Source organism: Amblyraja radiata, chromosome 28 (genome assembly GCF_010909765.2).
Source record: "Amblyraja radiata isolate CabotCenter1 chromosome 28, sAmbRad1.1.pri, whole genome shotgun sequence".
NCBI lineage: Eukaryota > Metazoa > Chordata > Chondrichthyes > Rajiformes > Rajidae > Amblyraja > Amblyraja radiata.
The window spans coordinates 13779223-13785783 of NC_045983.1; the positions used below are offsets into that span (position 1 = coordinate 13779223).

General features: G+C 47.7%; 1 protein-coding gene across 1 annotated transcript in view; it reads left to right on the top strand.

Moving 5' to 3' along the window:
- Nucleotides 1-6561, top strand: part of LOC116989144 — a 74085-nt gene that overhangs the window by 37055 nt on the left and 30469 nt on the right. The window lies entirely within an intron of this gene.

Genomic DNA, 6561 nt, shown 5'->3' on the forward strand with positions numbered 1-6561 from the left:
GATCTCTGAGTTATTGGAAAGAGATGGTGCTATTGATGGATTTGTACACAACATGTATATAAAATTTAAAAGATTCTCCCAGTTCTCTCTCCCTCCCCACCTTCTTCTGCACCATGTGGGATTCCCCAAATACCCCAAACCATGCTTGAACCGTGACCCTGCGTTCAGAACCTACAGGAGTCATACAGAAACAGGCCCTTTGGGGCTCCACGTCGATACATTACCTGTCTCTACTAATCTTGATCAATCACATTAGGTGAAGAGCATTCTCTACCTTGACAATTCAAGTACTTGTCGTGATGCTTGTGAGTCTCTGACTCCACCATCTATGTAGGCATTGCCTTCCAGGTTCCAACCAACCTCGGTGTGTTAAACCATCCATCTCAGGTCCCCTAAATCCTCTAACCTATCATCTTAAACTTTTTGTCTGAGATACCAACAGATGCAAAAGAGGGATATCATAGAATTAGTGTGAGCAGATGGTTGATGTGGACTGAGTGAGCCAAAGGGCCTGTTTCCACGCTGTACCTATCTTTCAATCTATCAGGTTCCTTACGTCTGCACCCTGTGGGGAATATTCAATGAGGGTCACAGGGAAACCAAAAGCAAAGGAAGCCGGCTATCCTCTATGGCCGAGGCAAGGGGAAGACCGCACTAGGGAAAGAAAGCTCCTAACTCTCATCTTCCGCAGCTCAAGGCAGCAGAAACGCCATGGCCACCGAAATACTTCCTGGTCAGTGGTCAGTGCTGTGACATCGGATACTCAGAGCCAGTCCATACACAACAGGATCCCACGGGCAGCAAAGTAACAACAGCCAGTGGTCGGAGGATGGAGCAACAAGATCAAACCAAGTCAAAGAGAGACACACTTGCCCGAGAACTGACCAGAACTTTGAGTCAGCTTATACAAATGAGGCTCCCTCACCGCCCCTCCTACAGCGCGGCGCTCCCTCACCGCCCCTCCTACAGCGCGGCGCTCCCTCACCGCCTCAGGACTGCAGCCGACGCCAGCTCCCGCCCCCACTCATTACCATAGTTTATGCGCCCCCCGCGAGCAGGACTCACCGGCCCAGCAGCAAGAGCGCGAGCGCACCCGCCGCCAACGACACCACGACCAAAGATCCTATAGCGGATGAACTGACAGATTTATGAATCTAACCCACACAAAATGTTGCCCCACAACATTGCGAGTCGGGACGGGTCAGGTAGGCTCAGGTTACTAAAATGGGCGTGGAAAATTGCCCATGATCCCCTCCATAGCGTACTACACGTCAGTCCATTGCATTTCGCAGGAGTAGCCTATCTTGCTCCGCTATAAGATCTTTGACCACGACCAGCACCAAAGATCATTGCTCCTCTATGATCTTTGATGGTGCCCGCTGCCCGCGGGTCAGGGGTCGCGACCCCCACCCCAGCCGCCGGACGTGATGTGCCGCGCAACCACCTGAAGCAGGACCAGGGACACAGAGGCGGACAGAAGGGTTTCGGCCCGAAACGTCGCCTATTTCCTTCGCTCCATAGATGCTGCTGCACCCGCTGAGTTCCTCCAGCAAGTTTGTGTACCTCGGACAAATAGCCTGGTACACAGGGGCGGGGCTTAGCCCAGATCACAGGGGTGGGGCTTGGCCTAGGACACAGGTACAGGTACACATGGGCGGGGCATATCCTGGTATTTAATATTGCCCTATTTTTTTCTTTATTTATATAGCACATTTTTAGTCAACTTGCATTGACCCCAAAGTGCTTCACATAATTACATCCACACACACAGGCAAAGGTGGGTGAAGTGTCTTGCCCAAGGACACAATGACAGTATGCACTCCAAGCGGGATTCGAACCAGCTACCTTCCGGTTGCCAGCCGAACACTTAGCCCATTGTGCCATCTGTCGTCCCTATATTTGAGGTAGTCCATCTATATTTGTTTTATTATTGAGTATGTGTGAATGTGTATATATACACACTGGACTTTGTTTTCTCCCGTTGCGTACTATGTTTACATGTTCTGTTGTGCTGCCACAAGTAAGAATTTCATTATCCTATCTGGGACGGACGACAATAAAATCTCTTGACAGCAAATTTCCCTCTTGACTACACAGGGGCGGGGCAGAGCCCGGTATACATGGGCGGGGTTTAATCTGGAACAGAGGGACCGGGCCAGCTTGGTACACATGGGCGGGACTGAGACTGTTACAGTTGACAGCCCGAGAGCAGCCAGGAGTCAAGAGGGAAATTAAACTGCAAGAGACTGCCGATGCTAGAAACTTGAGTAAATCACAAAAGTCCCCTTCTCTTTGATTCACAGCCAGGCACTGGTGGGTTGTCACTGCGAGGCAGTTGGCCACACGCTCAGAGTCGGAGAGGTGTACAGCACGGAAACCCACCTTGTTCAAGTTCAAGGGTTCAAGAGAGTTTATTGTCATGTGTCCCAGTTAGGATAATGAAATTCTTCAGCACAACAGAATATTGTCCATGCCCCGATCAAGTTGGTTTCAAACTTTGTGAAGTTGCAGCCTTCCAGGTAGGTGGAAAATGTTCCATCACCTAGCTGAGCCATAGAGATGGTGCAAAGATAATGTGCCAAATGTTAAGTGCATGGACTAACTCCATCCAGGCAAGTGGAGTTAGTCCGAACACTCACCATTTCACCTTTGTAGATGGTGGACAGAAGACTTATGGGAACTCTAGATGCTAGAATGTTTAAGATGGAACTGCAGATGCTGGAAAAATCGAAGGTAGATAAAAATGCTGGAGAAATTCAGCGGCTGAGGCAGCATCCGTGGAGTGAATGAATAGGCGACGTTTGGGGTTGTGACCCTTCTTCAGACTGATGTGGGGGTAGGGGGGGCGGGAAGAAGAAAGGAAGATGCGAGGCAGTGGGCTGTGGGAGAGCTGGGAACGGGAGGGGAAAGAGGGAGAAAGCAAGGACTACCTCAAATTGGAGAAGTCAATGTTCATACCGCTGGGGTGCAGATTACCAGCAGTTGTCTGTCTTTTCACCGTTTTATTTTTAGTTAGTTAAAGTGTTTTGTTTGGAGGTCTAGACTTTTTTGTGTGGGGGGTGGGGGGAGGGGAAGGAGGAAACTGCCTTTCAGGGTCCCTACCTGGTCGGAGAGGCAGCTTTTCTCCGGGCTGCAGCTTTGACCCATCCTCTCGGCCTACCAGCGGGCCTGGAGCGGCGTTTCCTGTCGCAGACCGCCCAGAACCTCGGCTTCGGCGGCAGCACAGCGCTGGAGCGCTATCGTGGAGCGGGCGATGCCTTGCCTGGGTCGCCGCGCTGGAGCTCCGGTGAGCTGAGACCGCCGGGAACAACATCGCGGAGCAGCGGGACTGTGGAGCGGCCAGCTGCGGGCGGCGGCGCCGATCTTTACACCGGGAGCCTGGGATCTCGCGACGAGATCGCCAGTTGTGGAGCTCCATCCGGCGCGGCCTTGTCGGCTTCGGAAGCCGCGGCCTCCAGTACGGAGGTGGCCGTTCCTGGGTTCCCATACCGCTGTGAGGACTCTCCCGACGCCGGAGCACCACCACCCGGCGAGAACGGCCAGGAACATCGGGCCTCCGTAGAGGCAACTGTGGAGGCCTCAATAGGCCCGACTATGGGTGAACTGGGGTTGGGGACTGGACTTTGTGCCTTCCATCATGGTGGGAGCCATTGTGGGGGGATGTTCTTTGTGTTTAAGACTCTCATTGGTGTTATGTCTGTATTTTTTTTTTGTGTGCTGCAAAATGGCAAAAAGCATTTCACTTCATTACACCTTGGTGTATGTGAATGTGACTAATAAAATACCTTTGACCTTTGATACCCAAGCGCAATATGAGGTGCTGCTCCTCCAATTTACGGTGAGAGTCACTCTGGCCATACACAAAGTGCTGGAAGAATTCAGCATGTCAGGCAGCATCTGTGGAGGGAAGGGATCAGCAATGTGTCCCGTCAGGACCCTACTTCAGACCAACAGTATTAAAGGGGGAGAAAAGAGAAGTGTGGGGCAGGACAAATCCTGGCCAGTGATAAATCGATACAGGTGAGGGGGGTTGATTGGCAGAAATGTGGACAAAGGCCAGTGAACCTAGAACTTAAAAACTCTTGCTCAATGTCACAAAACCAAGAAACTAATCCCGGTGACTGCTTGGATTTCCTCCCACCTTCCAAACAGTTGGGCAGGATCATTGGCTACTGTTAAATATCCCCTAGCGCAGATCATCTGAGATATTAAAGCCCAGGAATATGGAACTCCCTCCATCACCGACCCACCATCAAAAACTAGTACGTGGTCTCCTGACTTCCCCTTTTTGAAGTAAATGATTGCAGCTACATAGATTCTCAGAGCTGCTGCTGTAATTACTGCCAAAGATAAAGGAGCTACTTATTGACATCACAAAACATGCCCCAGTCAATAGCCTAAGCATAAATATCACCAAGAATTTATTCTGAACCAACCATGTTGATGTTCCAACCAAGAAAGCAAACCAGCGCCTCCATTTCCTCAGAGGTCTATGGGATGTCTACATCGACTCATATAAACATCTACAGATGTATCATAGAAAGCATCCTATTAGGATAAATCACAGCCAGGTTTTGAAATAGCTCAGCCCAAGACCGCAAGAAATTGCCGAGCTGTAGATGCAACTACACTTCACAATGACTTGGGAACGCAGCCAACAATTCTCACCCCACTCATTCCTCTTTTCCCCGTTCCAATAGGGCAGAAGATACAAAAGCTTGAAAGCACGTATCATCAGCCTCTTCCCCTCTGTTATCAAACTACTGAATGGTCCTCCTATAAGCTAAGGTGCTGTCAGGATGCACAACATAGCTTATTGTGGAAATTGGACTTTTTTTAAATCCACACTTTCACTGAACTATAAAGTGTCACACTATATTCTGCACTCTGGTATTTTCTCTTTACCTGCTGTACTTGTGTTTGTTGCACTCATGTATAGTATGATGGGACTGAATAGCACAAAGCTTGTCCACTGCAACTCAGTACACGTGACAATAATAAACCAATGCCAATACGATACAATAAACCATAAATCCTTCTGGAAGGTTCTTTATTCCACACCACAGCTGGTTGAGCAGGAGTTACAGTGCCCTCCATAATGTTTGGAACAAAGACCCATCATTTATTTATTTGCCTCTGTACTTCATAATTTGAGATTTGTAATAGAAAAAAATCACATGAGGTTAAAGTACACATTTGCAGATGTTATTAAAGGCAATTTTGTACATTTTGGTTTCACCATGTAGAAATTACAGCTGTGTTTATACATAGTCGCCCCCATTTCAGAGCACCATAATGTTTGGGACATATGGCTTCACAGGCGTTTGTAATTGCTCAGGAGTGTTTAATTGCCTCCTTAAAGCAGGTATAAGAGAGCTCTCAGCCCGAGTCTTTGCTCCAGTCTTTTCATTATCTTTGGAAACTTTTATTGCTGTTTATCAACATGAGGACCAAAGTTGTGCCAATTAAAGTCAAATAAACTATTATGAGTGTGAAACAAGAATAAAACTGTTAGAGACATCAGCCAAACCTTAGGCTTACCAAAATCAACTGTTTCATCATTAAGAAGAAAGGGAGCACGAGTGAGCTTTCTATTCACAAAGGGACAGGCAGGGCAAGGAAGACCTCCACAGCTGATAACAAAAGAAAAAACCCAAACACTTGTCCGACAGATCAGAAACTCTTCAGGAGTCCGGTGTGGATTTGTAACCACTGTCCGCAGAAGACTCCATGAACAGAAATACACTGCAAGATGCAAACCACTGGATAGCCGCAAAAATAGTATGTCCGGGTTACAGTTTGCCAAGAAGTACTTAAAAGAGCAACCACAGTTCTGGAAAAAGGTCTTGCGTACAGATGAGACGAAAATTAACCTATATCAGAGTGATGGCAAGAGCAAAGTATGGAGGAGAGAAGGAACTGCCCAAGATCCAAAGCATACCACCTCATCTGTGAAACACGGTGGTGGGGGTGTTATGACCTGGACATGTATGGCTGCTGAAGGTACTGGCTCACTTATCTTCATTGATGATATAACTGCTGATGGTAGTAGCATCATGAATTCTGAAGTGTATAGACACATCCTATCTGCTTAAGTTCAAACAAATGCCTCAAAACTCATTGGCTGGCGGTTCATTCTACAGCAAGACAATGATCCCAAACATACTGCTAAAGCAACAAAGGAGTTTTTCAAAGCTAAAAAATGATCAATTCTTGAGTGGGAAATTCAATCACCTGATCTGAACCCAATTGAGCATGCCTTTTTTGCTGAAGAGAAAACTGAAGGGGACTAGCCCCCAAAACAATAAGCTAAATATGGCTGCAATATAGGCCTGGCAGAGCATCACCAGAGAAGACACCCAGCAACTGGTGATGTCCATGAATCGCAGACTTCAAGCAGTCATTGCATGCAAAGGATATGCAACAAAATACTAAACATGACTACTTTCATTTACATGACATTGTTATGTCCCAAACATTATGGTGCCCTGAAATGGGGGGACTATGTATAAACACTGCTGTAATTTCAACATGGTGAGACCAAAACGTATAAAAATGAGT